At 27.9% G+C, this 15,265-nt stretch overlaps 1 protein-coding gene across 3 annotated transcripts in view; it reads left to right on the plus strand.

Annotated features, from left to right (window-relative positions):
- The first annotated feature begins 428 nt into the window (after window positions 1-428).
- LOC135929898 (uncharacterized) overlaps window positions 429-15,265 on the plus strand; it is a 43,192-nt gene continuing 28,355 nt past the window's right edge. For 2 of the 3 annotated variants that reach the window (XM_065466637.1, XM_065466639.1), the window contains exon 1: window positions 429-492. The gene's annotated coding sequence lies outside the window, so the exon portion shown is untranslated. Of the gene's footprint in view, window positions 493-13,231; window positions 13,318-15,265 lie in introns of those variants that run through there. The other variant, XM_065466638.1, reaches the window with a different exon arrangement.

Here is a 15,265-nt window from a genome sequence, read left to right on the forward strand (position 1 = left end):
TAGATGTAGATATTGCCATACGCATTCAAGATATATGTGCCAAACATGTCAAATCACACTTCATATTAAATGTTTCAAGGATTTTCATAATATATAAACATTTTCTCGTTTTTATTATAAATTACAAAAAAAGAATAAAGATTTCAATTGTTTTTTGATCTTATACATAATTTCTATCTTTTTTAATACAATTTATTACTTAAATATTATTGTAAAAAGAAGAAAAAAAGTTTTTAGCATACAAAAAAAATTCTCTAGAAAATAGTCTCTATAAAAGCTACATTTAATAGTAAACCAATTATTATACACTATGCAAATAACTTTATCTATCGCAGTAGCATTTGCAAAATGTTTTCACTAAGCTATTGCAACTCTGATTAAAGCTTGTAATGATTAATTATTTCATTTTTACAAATATAATTTTCCTAGTGAAATGAATATATATATATAGCTTTACCCACAATTATTCATAATTCATTCAGCGTTTCACAAGTTATTTGAATTTTTTAAAATAATTATTACATATTTTTAAATCAAATTATCATATATTACTTTTAGATTAATAATTAAATTAATGACATTATAAGCCTACATATTTTCTCTATATTTAATTTTATGCTTATAAAAATAAATTATAACATGGATTTGCCCATTTTAAATCAGTCTATTTTTTATAAATATCATTTTAAACTAATAAAAAATCTCCTCCCCCTCATTTTCCCAAAAAATTTATAGAATATACCACTATAAAATAATGGAAAATTTGGTTAAAGTTAATAGCTTTTTAAAATAATGGCCATAATTTAAAATTGTTAAATTAAAAGTATTTTTATAAAAAAGGGAAGACCCAAAATTAATTTTATTAAAATCGAATAGCCAAAGGCTTATAATAAGTGAACTATATGACCCCTAAAAAAATTTATCGGTGAAAAATCAACATAATAGTTTCCCCCCTCTCTTTATAAAAATTTTGATACATGAATTAATAGGATATAAAGGTTCAATTTTGGTATTCTTAACATATTTCAATTTAAGTAGTTTTACTGCATAATATACTGGTAAAAATTATATAAAACAAGGAAATTTATTAAGAGAGGGTATTTGCCTTAAGTTAAATTATAATTGTATCTAAAATTTTCCTAAAGGGAGTTGTGGGGGGGGGGGAGTTATCCCCATACCTTTCAGAATTCGGCCAAGTATATATCTATTTAAATATGTTGTAAATATTTTCAAAATTTATATTAATTATTCTTAATAAGTGTATAATATAATGTATATACTTACTATTCTGAAAAAATTATTATGATTAATTTATCAAGTTTGAAAAGGGAGAGGAGTATAGGATAGGGATATCTTCAAGCCCAACCCAGACTTGCAGTAAAAAAATTTAGACCCAGGCCTGGCCCATATTTAATATTAAAAAAATTTTAAAGTCCATGATAAGTTTTGAAAAAATTTTCCAGCCTTCTACCTTATCCAAAAATTCAATTAATGCATTTAATAAAAAAATAAATCATATTTAAATATATCTAGGCAATAATTTTGTTTACACTACTGAAATTTATTATTATTATTTTTTTCAAGTTAGCAACTGTTTTCAATAAGCTTAAATTTAAATAAAGGCCTAGGTCTGACCCAGACCCATTAAAAGATTTTCAAAGGCCAGACCCGCTCGAAATATAATACATGGCCCGTGTGTCATGGGCTGTTCCTGTCCATATAGGTTTCTGACATGGCTTTCACTATCTTATAAAAAATAATTTGGATTAGCAATTTTATTTTTTTAAACCCTGATATACAAAATATGCATCTTTTCAAAGAATGAACACATTTAAAAAAATAGGGTTTTACTTCCGTTTTTTTGTTTTAATATTTTTTGGAGTTCATATAAAATTTTGCATCATTTAAATTTGTTTGAATATCTAGTATATTTTTTGACTTATAAAAATTTTTTCATCTAAATGAATTATTGTTATCTAAATAAATTGTTTGATTTTTGAAATTATTAATTTTTCCACTTTTAAGGAAAATATACTTGTAGTGTAAATATTATGTAAAAGAAATTAAAAGACCCCTTTATCATTCTAACCAATATATAACTACTAATAATTGACACCATATCTGTTAAGTCAGCTAAAAATTTACTAAAACAAAATATCTGAGTGTAATTTAAAACTGCATGATCAGCTGATAAACTGTTTAAGTAAATATATCACTAAATAGCAGAACTTCAATGTGGTCTGTAACAATACTGATTAGTAATATCTTATGTACACCTCCAGAAATATAAGTTATACTCTTCTGTTCTCCCTCATATAAACGTATATTATTTTAAGATTTTCTCTTTAGAAATGTAGTGTATGACAAAGACTTTCTGCAAACATGCAAAAAGCCTTGTCACAATCATTAAATTATCTTTTGTGTCAGTTATGATACATTCAATAATTAATCATTTTTCCAATATTAATTGTTTATTATATATCATGGTAATGAACTTGAATAAAAAATAATAAATAAAATTGAGGCTTCATATTTTTATCTTTTCAACCAAATCTCTGTTTGGATTAGTAATTAGGCTAATCATTTAGTTAATTTTAATATTATTTTCTAAGCCACTTTTCAATACATTTTAATCAAATAATCCTTTATAGAATAATTTAAATTCTTTTTTGGTTACCTTGTAATGTATAAAAAATGTAGTTGACTAGATGGGCTGAGTTAAATAGTTCAACTTATTTAAAAGATTTTAATCATAAAAACTTATCTCAACTTACCTTACTTAGTCTAAATTGAACTATTTTTTACATCTAAATCCTTGAAATCAGTTTGGTCAATTTTCTTGACCTGGCTAAATTAACAAAGCTTAATATTGGTAAATAACATACTACTTATCAAACCAAGTGCAGTATTTTTAATTATATAGTCTTTTTTAAAAATTTTATAGTGTTTTTTAATTTGATTTTATATTGAAATAAAACCAAATAAATCTTTAATAATAATACAGTATATCTTTATCTTGTATTACAAAATATTTGAAGAAACCACTCCTTTATTTAATAATCAAATATTTTTCAGTTATCTCTTTTTATTTTAAATTGATATTAATTTTTTTTGGAAATTTTCACCCATAAATATGGCACGTTATTAGATGACTTACGAAAAGTGATTTTTTTTGACACAATCTGACCCCTAGAAGAAAAACATTTTCCCCCACCGGACCTGAAATTTTTTTAAAAATAATTAATTAATTATTTTTCATGGTGTAGTTAAGCAGCTCGATTTGAGCCTATTTTTAAAAACGGCTAACTCAATATTTTAGCTAGAAAAATATTGGCTAATAGTGCACAAATTGAGCGTTTACGTTTTGCCGTAATTTTTAAATAAAAAAAACGTAACGCGTCCCTTATTTAAATTGAGGTTGTCTTTTTATTAATATCCGTCGATTCAAAATTTTAAATAAGTTCTAAAAAGAAAAAGGATTTGTTTTTGAAAATTATTATATTATCGTCTGCCTTCTTATTTCTTTAATTTCTAAACATCCCTTTTTAAAATTCTAAGTAAGTTATTTTATTTAACATTTTTATATAATATTACAAAACGAAGAATAAAAAAAGGTAAATGAAAAAGCAAACCTATTTTTACGTTTTTTTAAAATGGTTGCTAACGCCAAACGTTAATTTTACCAATTTGCCCTAGGCCATTTGAAAGGCATTATTGGCGTTTGCAACGCGTTTTGAAACGCTCAATTTCGCACTATAAGCCTCGAGGTTTCGCGCACAGAAGTACAAACCTGTGTGCTATCAATGACCAAAATTTTCAGGCTTGCCTAATATTTTTCTGACGAAAATATTGAGTTAGCCGTTTTTAAAAATCGGTTCAAAAAGAGCCGTTTAACAATACTAATCTTTCTCAACCTCACAATCAAAATATATATGTAAAAAATTTATCATAATTTTTTTTAGTATGTGGTTGCATTCAAAATTTGTTTCAAAACACGAATTAAAATTTTAGAAAATTTTTTAAAACACAATTTCACCATGTTTTTTTTTCATTTTTTATAAAAAAGATTTATCACATGTTATTGATAAAGTTTTTTGACAGAGCTTCTAACCAATCCTGAAAGGAGCTGCAAATGTGGTCCAGAGGATATTTTATTTTAGATTAAACCTGAACCCTTTCTCAAATTCCTTGCGAACCCCAATTGAACTCATTTTTGGAAAAATTTTAAGGTTGGATCTGGCTAATTTTTTTTAAAATAATTCCTTTAGGAAAATAGTATTTTTGAAAACACATGTTATTTTATATAATATATGTGATACATATATTATTTCTTTTTTTAATACTTAAAAATAAAATTTCTCTCAAAATATAAAGAAACAAAATTATTTATTTTATTTTTTTAAATTTTAAAATATGACATTTTGGAATTTTTTGTTTCACAGTAATTTACTTTTAAATTATATTAAATGTAGAAAATATTATCGAATGTTTATTTATGACAATTATAATGTATATTATTTTGCTTTAGTATGGCTTGAAATAAAATATCATACCTTTCACTTGGGACATCCACGATCAAGTAGGCGTACCCTACACCATTTAGAAAGCGTATCCAGTGCAGTGGATTAGTGTCCATTGTTTGGCAGTAATTTACCCTGCTGTCAGGGCCCGTTTAATTATAGATTAATTATAGAGGGGTGACTGTACATCTTTAAAGATTGAGCTTAGAAAAAAGGTAGAAGTTGATATAGTGGTGATTAATCGGGTTCCAATATTGGCAAGAATAAAGAAATATTATAAATATAATCAGTGAATTTGTATGTGTTTATTTTTTATAGATTTCTATAGGGGGGGGGGGCAAAATATATCATGTAAGCCTTTAGATTTTGCTCATAAATGCCAGAAAGATTGGACATCTATTAACTAAATCTCTACGCTTCTATAATATTTTCTTGACTATCCTTCAACTTAACTGGATTCACAATTTCAAACCCGAACCTGGCCAAAAAATTTAGCGGGTTATCGAACGCTATGATTTTCGAATCACATTTAATGTTTTGGTTGCTGCGTTGTAACTTATAAGTAGTTTTGTTAAACGGGTTGTTTTGAGCCGATTTTTAAAAACGGCTAACTTAATACTTGATCCAGACAAATATTACCTAAGCCTGAAGATTTTGCTCATAGAAGGAACAAAGATCTAGATATATATTGTCGAAATCTTGAGGTTTAAGCAATACTTATCTGGCTAAAATATTGAGTTAGCCGTTTTTAAAAATCGGCTCAAAACGAGCCGTTTAACAACACTACTTATAAGAATTGAGAAATAAACAAAATTGCAAAATAATATACAATTAAATCATGTGATATTGCTGTGAAATCATGACAATGATATTTCTTAACTTGATCCACCAGTAAATTTTTTCCTGATCCCACACGAAATATAAAAAGAAAACACGATTCCCTTACCCAAGGATTGGCGGATTATTTAGCTTCTATCGTATTAAAAATGCCTAAATTTTATATTTTTTTTTAAAATGCAAAAATAATTAAATTATTACGCCCATATGTATGAGCTGCTATGTATAGTTTGTGATGCGAGTGTGATACATTTATTGAATAAGGATATTTTTTAAAAAAAGTTTAAAATTATTTATATGGTCAGATGGTTATTTTATTTATTATTATTATAAATTTAATTGTTTTATATCTGCAAAATGGTGTACATAGTAAATTACATATATACTCCATATGTATTGTTTATCTTTTATCTTCTATTGTTAGAAATATGCATTTTTTTATGATATAAAATAATTTTATTTATGTAAATATACTACATATATATAAAAAAATACCCTTATTTTAAAGTCTATAGTCAACTCAACATTATCAAGTTGAATTTATATGTATGTTAATATCAGAATAAATAAAAATCATTTAACTTTTAACATACTTATCTGTCTCGTGGGTATATATTATATTATTTATCTTCTTTTTTCGTTTGGTTCTTATTTTATGATTAAAATTTAAACTGATAAAAAAAATATATATCGATTTTAGGGAAAAAAAATGATAGGGACCTTACAAGGCTTTGGAATAAACATTTTATATATTAATCCACACCCTTGGAATTATAAAAAGATAAGTTAATTATATCTCATTATTAAATTTATATAATTTTATTCTTATAATCGTTTTATGATTAATAAAATATCAAAGGGGATCGTCTACCTTATATTTTAATCGTCTTTTATAAAAACATTTACATTTCACAATCATTCCATAAATCATCCTCTAAATTGACGGCTAATATTGCAAATTTTATTAAAGTGCAATAGGATTCAACTTAGTTTTAGCATCTGGGAAAACTCTGTTCTCGTTGAATTCTTCTTACTAAGGTCGAAGTAATAAATTTATTCCTCAATCAACACCTATAGAAACTGAAACAAAAAATCTAATGAGAGAACAGCTGTTTTATTTGTATTATTTTTATATAACTGATTGTGGTAATGGCTATTCAAACAATAAAATGGAAAAATCTCTCCATTCAAACACTCAAATTCACAAATATTGAGTTTCTAACATGCCTAATTTGGCCGCAGTATTTTTCGTTCTTAATAAGTATTTTTTTTTACAAATATACAAAATCAAATATTTAAAAAAAGGGTGAATATAAAATTATATCCCAAATTATAAATTTTATGGGCCAGATAGATATTGATCAATTTTATATATATCATATTAGCTATAAAAATCAAAAATAAAAAAAATATATTTTGAAGAAATCCGGGCCGGGCCTGAAAATTTTTTTTTAAAAAAAATCGGGGCCGGTCCAAAAATTTTCTTAAAAAAGAATTCGGGCCGGGCACCTCTTCAGGTCTCTGATATATATATAAATTGGCTCATATTGTAATTTGTTTGTATCATTGAATACAATTACGATTGCAACAAAAGTTCAAAAAAATTAATTTAAAAAATAAATAATTTTTTTTTAAAAAATCGCCAATATAAATTTAATAAATTATTAATTCTTTTTTTTATAATTTAAAAGTAAATGGGAGGGGGAGGGGAAACCAGGGATTTGAGCGCAGACCCTGAACCCTCTTAATTTTGCTGGACCATCCTGACCCTGACCCTTTTTTAAAGTGGAGGGTTTCAAGGGTTCTAGATGTCAAAAAGTAAAAAACTATTTATTTCCATAAAAATCTAATATAGCCACAGGCCTCTAATACGTAAACATAGAGATCCCAAATATGGGGGGGGGGGGAACTCACCCCCTAGAACAATTCTAGAAAATATTTTGTAGTATAGGGCATAATATTTATTTAATGTTTTTAAATAAAACGTTCAATAACAAAATATAGAATTAGAGATCACGGGCCGGGTCGGGTCTAATATTTTAAAAAAATTCCGGGACGGGTTGGGCTCGATGACATATAAAAATACCTAGACTGCGACTATTCATTAAAAGTTTACATCAATGAAAACAGCTGTGGGCGCCATTTTGGTTGCCCTATCATTAAAATTTTTTAACAAGAGGCCAATTTATTCCTATGGAAGAAGAAGAATTGCCTGACCATTGAGATAATAATAAAGCATGTTATCAATTTAATAGCAGTTTTTAACATGAATTTCTATGTGTTACCAAAATGGTGGGTCCAGCTGATTTGCATTCAACGATGCTTTCAAATTCATTATTATGAATGCATCATCGGTCAGGTATTATTATATGCCATTGGTTGGTTTTATGAAATAAAAATTGATATGCTATAAAATTTCTTGCTAGAAACAAGGCGCTAATATTTTATATTTATTATAATATTTTTCTTACACATCGAGATTTTTATTTCGGGTCGGGCTTTCGGGACAAATTAAAAATAAATTCGTTCGGAAGGGGGCCGGGTCGGATCGGCTTAAAAAATTTGGTCCGATGCAGATCACTTTAGTCATAAATTAATTTTTATAAATTTTTTTATACTTGTAAATTGTGTCCACGTATTTATACAGAAGATTGTTGTTAAACGGCTCGATTTGTAGAAAACGGCAGACTCGAAAAAATATTGCCTAAACCACGAGATATCGCTAATAGATTGTCCAAACCTTTGTGCCATCCATGGCCTAAATCTTCAGGCTTGCGTAATATATTTTTTTCTGGATAAAATATTGAGTTAGCCGTTTTTAAAAAATCGGCTCAAATCGAGCCATGTAACAACATTACTACCAGAGTATTAAATAAATATTATACAAGAAAAAAATATCGTGTTATTTTGAGTCAATATTTCTTTATTTCAAACCTTGAACCCGAAACCCCTTTTTTTTGTCGAAAGGTTCATACACCTTGTGATTTCACTGAATCTCAATTCCATTTTAAAAAAACAAATTCCGTGATTTCACTGAATCTCAATTCCATTTTAAAAAAATACAAATTCCGTGATTTCACTGAATCTCAATTCCATTTTTTTTAAAATAAAGTAAATTTGATTAGGAAGGAAAGAACTAGAATAAATGCTAAGAATCAAATCAATAATTTATTTAATTCAATTTTTTTTATTAATAAGTCATAAAAGCTAATTATTTTTTTTTGTTTTTCGAAAAATATTAATAATAATTATTAACCAACTCTCCTACTTTATTATTTTTTTTAATAAAAATATATATATTATTTATAAAGTTAAAATCTATAATGCAAAAATTGAAAAAGCCGTTGAACCGTGTGTGTTTTTTTTCCTCAGTGTTTAAAATAGCTCCATTTAACTAATAACGACACGCTATGGAAATGTCGTCAAAAAAAAATAACAGGTTTTTCGTTTAACACAGATTTTACGCTCTCAATATGATATTTTTTTAATATACCTTTTTCTCTATTTCTTTTCCTTACATTAATTCTCAATTTTAAGAATCACACTTTATAAAATAAAATATTTATTAGCAGAAGTACGCGAAATATATACAAATGTTTCACTCAATAATTAAGGCAAAGTTTCTAAATATAATTTAAGGTAAAAACCTGACTTTCTACCCCCCTCCCCCACACATTTCCCCATATCTTTTAACATTTGACACCTATCATTTTCGTTTCTGAAAGAAAAAAAAATAAAGTTATAAAATTGTCTCAATAAAAATTCACAAAGTCAAGTTTTGACCTAGACTTTGATCATGTAAGATATTTTTTTCCTGTGTCATATGCGAAGTGAGATTGATAATTGAGCCTAAAATATTTTTTTTAAATTAAAAATGGGGGAAAGGGAGGTCGATATGCTCTAATCGGACTAGTGCTAAAAGATATCTACTTTTACATGGAGAATCTTCGCTTCAATGATGGCTTAGATTTGGCGGATCCATAAATACGTAGATCACGGTGGGCGCGTTTCAATAAGCGGTGAGAACCCTTCGACAAAAAAATAATAAGGGTCTGAAATATTGACTCAAAATAACACGATTTTTTCCCCATTCATTCATTTTTATAACTCCGTATAAATTCGCGCACATAATTTGCGAGTAAAAAAAATTTATAGATTAAATTAAATGTTTTTAAAAAATTAATTAAAGGTCTGCAATGGGCATATTTTAGCCGATAAGCCAGCCCATAGTTTTAAAAAAAATATACCCGTCCTCCCGAGTCTAAAATTCTTTGCCCGCCCACCTCCTAGTCTATGGGCAGGCGGACTAAAAACCCGCCCAATGCAGACCTCTAATCGAAAAAGTCTTACAGTGTTTAGCGGATTTGATGGAAAAACATTTCCTTATTTTTTTGATTTGTTTGCAAAATCTAAATTATTTGTCAAAATAACAAAATTTATATTTCTTGACAATTTTAGAAGTTAAATAATTTTTATTTTACAAGATAAATATAAAAAAAATATATATGGCTACCTGCACAACACGGTAATATCATTTATAATAAAATATTATAGCCTACACTACAAAACATAGGTGTATATCCAAAGATTTTGCTAAGTGTAAAAATAACGAAATAATCAAAAATATTATTTGCTTTAGCCAACCTTTCAGGCAGGGTTAAATTAGAGATGGGTTTTCACTCCAAAAATTAATTTTTAATAAGCTTACCCTGACCAACGATTGAGGGATCCAATTGAAATAAGGAATGAGGAATTGGCCCAATAGAAACAGGGGAGTAAATTGTCAAACAGTGACGTGATTTTTTTTTACAGCTTAACCTGTAAAAATAACTAAATAATCAAAAACAAACAACCTACATTCCACATGCCTCTGATCTAAAATAAAAATTCTTATCTCTTTTTATTCCCTAAAGGTCTGATACGGATTTGGGGTTAATTTAATGTACGAGGTTATTTTTGGAATTATCTTGACTCGAACCGGCCGCCCGTATAGATTTTTAAAAATATTCGACCCGGCCCGAATTTTTTTTAAGCTGCGCAGAGATATCCGCTTTCATCCTAAATATTTTAAAAATATTAAAATTGATTATTTACGTTTTTTTTCTTCTCACATTAAAGTGAATTTGATTTCCGTCAATAATCTTGGGATATGTTATTCGGTAACCTACTAGGTACATATCCACGGTCTAGGGCAGACACATTCGCCATTTTTAGTTAAAATGTCGAATTTAATTTAGATTGGCGTTTTTTTTGGCACGCCCGAAAGATCTTCGCCTGAAATCAAAGCTTCCGCTCATTTACGCCACAAGAAATTGTTATATTTTAAGATTTATTAAATTTAAAATTAATGATTTTATCAATACCTATTTTTTTTTATAAATAATTTCATTTTTTTTCCCTTGGATTCGAAGGTAACTAATAAAATAGAATAACGATGTAAATTAATTACCTTAGCTTATATATATTATTTAAAAATTTCTAATCAAAAAGGAGATAATATCTTTTTTTTAAAAAAAAAAATAAGATAATTTAATTATCTTATTATTTTTTTTAAATCAGTTACTCGTTATTTATCCCATATTAAAACTTTCATAATTATTTATATGATCATAATTATAACGTACCTGTTTAATTTCGCATTCGCGTGATAATGATGATATATATATATATATTATACATGTCTGTCCAAATATTTTTTTTATTGTTAAAGAAGGATAAATGTTAAATAAGCTCGATTAGAAATTAAGTGAATGGGATTATATTTAGTGTTCGTTAAACGGTTCGATTTTTTAAAAACGGCTAACCAAATATTTTAACCAAAAGAATATATGGCAAAAAGGTTTGGGGCATCTATTACTTGAAATCTCGAAGCTTGCTTAGGATTATTTTGGCTAAGATCTTAATTTGATACTACTTAGATTGTCTATTCATTAAATTTAAAGTTTCCTTACACCCCGTGGTTTGCACTTCGAGTGATTATCGTTATTTATCATATGATTGTTGCGTATTAATGTCATTAAATCGACATTCCAACCACAAAATAACGTCATACCTGACTCATCCTACGTATGGATACTTTTAACCGCGTTCAAATAAAAAATTTGGCCGATGAAATAAATTATTATTTCTGAAAAATAGTATCGGGATATATTTTTTATACGCTTGACTTTGTCTGTCGCATGAGAACATAGCGAAGATTTAGCTCAGCATTCCATTACTGTTTATAGTTGATTATCTATCAATTTACCCTAATGGCCACATACAATAGATCATGTGAGGCAAGATATGCTTCTGCAAAATTGCGTATAATAATATGATAGAAAAAGTTTTCAAGAAGCATGAAAATTTGTGGTAACAAATGGTAACCATCGCAGATACGCTCTTTACATGATTTGTCCATTCAACAACATACAATGATAATTTTTTTTGGAACTTCTTTTCTTTATCCGTTAATCTGTTGAATATATTTCTGGTACTTCATAGCTATAGATTCTTTGGATATTTTTTTAGCTACAATTACAAGCCTGCTGGCTAATTCGTTAATTTATTTAGATTCCGCCATTGTGCGTTAAATCTTACAAAAATTAACGCTGACATTATCACATAAGCAAACCATATTCATTGCTTTTTCTTAGCCCTACTTGAATTTAATGGAATATATGAAATATATTTACTTCAGAGTTTTTTTATTTTGATAAAAAAATAGCATGAAAATGAATTTCTAGCTAATATTATTTAATATATATATAAAAAATTAATTTAAAATTATCTTAAAAATTGACATCTTATAAAATTTTATGATTTGTAACATTTTTGCAGGATTTCAGGATTTTTTAAACATTTAACAGGACTTCGCGGGAAATTTCATCTCTTTTTTTATCTCGCGGGTCACAAATTTATTTAGTGGCATGGCTTAATCGAAGAGCATCAATATTAGCTGCCTTGGTACGATTGATCTCGCCTAGAGTATCAATATCGCTTCCCTTGTTGATTGATCTCGCCTAGAGTATCAATATCGCTTCCTTTGTTTATTGATCTCACCTAGAGTATTCCCTTGTTAATTGATCTCTCACTGGAGCATCAATATCGACGGATATCCCACCGGAGTATTCTTACCGATTGTATGCTTGATTTTTCACCTGAGTATTGTTATCAAGTTCACTGTAGTTTGGTCGACATGCGTGAACGGGGCACGAGATCACCATTATCCTAGAGCTGGCCAAGAGATAGCTATCGTCCTTGTATGGCCCACGCGGCCACTTTTATTGGAGCTGTTTAGAAAAATATTTATTTCGGGATATAACGGGTGCATAAATTTTTATAAAAAGGGTTTCGACACATTTCTTCGAACTTTACTTTACTAATTGACCACAAGTATTTCATTTTTTAAAAAAAGTAACGTTTTAAAACCCTTTTAAACATATACATCAATTATTTAAGTATCGTAATTTTATTGAATTGATTATTTATTTTATTTAATAATCACTTCACTTTTATATACGTGTGTATGTATTATATGTATATGTACATTAAATAAATATTAATAAAATTATAATGTGTATGAATGAGTTTTAATTTAAAAAAATAAAAGAAAGTAACCATATGGCTTATTTCATGCATTTTTTTTAAAAAAAAAGATGACCTCTTTAAATAAATAATTACAGTATATCATCCGTAAAATTTAATAATATTCTACAAAATAACAGTTATTTTCGTTAATTTTTTTTCTTCTCCAAGCTACATTTATGATTTATTAATTAATTAACACCACACACTAATTTATATATACGCAAGTCCAAAAAGTCATTTTTACTCTTATAATTCAAAATTCTGATATTTATTATCTGTTTAGGAAGGTCCTCCAATTTTTAATTTATCAGCGATCCGACACCCATATCTCGGAAAGTTACTCGCGTTGATCGTTACCTACGGTATCCGATACTCACAATATCCGATACAGGTAAAAGTTGTAATGGTGAATCTCCGTAATTTATGCGATTTAGCAACGGTCTAGCTATTTATATATTTATATCGACCCTCCCCGAGTTGGCCGCGCTGAACCCTCTAGACCTCTCAATGACGCTGTGTTAAAATATAAAAGGGATGATCACTATATAGATTGTCTAGCACTATACCCCTCCCTTCCATCTTGGTATCTATTACGTTGAGTTTTAAACGTTCAATTTTTTTTAATATTGTTTTTCGAAAAGCCAAAAATTAACGCGTTTTTCACGCATATCTTGGAAGTTTTAAACGTTAGAATATTTTTAACCGTTTAGACGCAAGATGAAATAAGTTGTGGCTTGGAACCATTGACATTGATACTAAGTTTTAGATGCATTTAAATGTGTACGATGAAAGTCTCATTGAAATGCCTTTCAATGGCATGTACTACTGTCAAATACAATGGCAGTCGTTAGTATTAAAAGTCACTGTCTTGACCACCACTTACGGTATCGTGCGATATTCTGAAACACCATATACAATTATATTAATCCCCCCTCTCCAGATTCAATTATTTTACTCGCAGAAATTATTTTAAAAAAAATTTGTTTTTATTTATGACAAATGTTGTTAAATGGCTCGATCTGAACGGGCTAACTCAATATTTTAGCCAGAAAAATATTGCTTAAACCTTGAGATTTCTCCACTTTTTGCCATCATGGAGAAAATTATTCAGGCTCGCGTTATACTTTTCCGAATAATATATTGAGATAGCCGTTTAATAGCACTAATTATGGCCCATACCTTAATTGGGAGATTTTTTAATTAAGCAAAAAAAAACATAATACAAGTTCTAATTTTCTTCTTTTTTTGGTTGGGTGAAACCTAAGGTATATTCTTAATATCTGTACAACTAAATTAGGATTAATTTTTTTTAATAAGTTTTTACTTTTATATGATAGTTTCGAAAATGATGTATGTATAATTTTGTATCAAAGATGGGGAAAATAAAATACATTTTAATATTCTATTTGCATTGCACGAATTATAATATAACTAGAAAGAAAAAAATTTGTAATCGTTTATAGTAATCATATTATATTAAAATTTAGTCATTCAAAAAGGAACAAAGCCAATTCCATCTTCTATATATATATACCATTTTTACCGCGTGTCAATTACCTCTATTCATTTAATTTTCTTAGGAACTAAGGTAGTTTTCAGTAAAGGGGAGAGGGTGGGGTTGAGTTATCTGGAATACCCTACGAGATTAATTATATTCCTATCATTTTGGGTAATTAAATGGTCCCATGGGTAGACGCTTTGTCACATTAATTATAGGTTAATTAAATGGCAATATGTATGACAATTCATCCAGAAAAGTTCGCGGGCAAAAATATTTTCGAAAAAAATCGTATAAAAGATTTAGGAATTTTTTAATCAACAAATCGTATTTGAGTTAGAGATCCGCAAAGTTAGGACCCCGTATCCGGTCCGGCCCGAACGGGCTTCGGGCCGGGCTCGGGCCTAATCTATTTAAAATAATTGAGCTCGGGCCGGACCGGGCCTAATATTTAAAAAAAATTCGGGCCGCGTCGAGTCGGGCCTTGAAATTTTTTTAAAATTTATCAAGTTTATATTAAATTTTTTATGTAAAATAAAAATATTTGATTTTATTTATTGAAACTACGACATATAACATATGTCTTTTATTTTGAGTAATTATAAAAATTAATTTCTATATTTAAAAAAATTCGGGCCGGGCCGGTCGGTAAACTTTTTTTAAAAAAATTTCGAGCCTGGCCGGGCTTGAAAAATTAGGCCCGATGCAGATCACTAATTTGAGTATTCTCAAAAACAAAAAAAATCATTATTTTTTTAAGTTTTTTTTGAGCAAATGTTTTAAAAACTCTAGAAAAATTCGTTTAAAATTTTTATAAAATATGTTTAAAAATAAAACAACA

Source organism: Gordionus sp. m RMFG-2023, chromosome 5 (genome assembly GCF_954871325.1).
Source record: "Gordionus sp. m RMFG-2023 chromosome 5, tfGorSpeb1-WG-v2, whole genome shotgun sequence".
Lineage (NCBI taxonomy): Eukaryota > Metazoa > Nematomorpha > Gordioida > Chordodea > Parachordodidae > Gordionus > Gordionus sp. m RMFG-2023.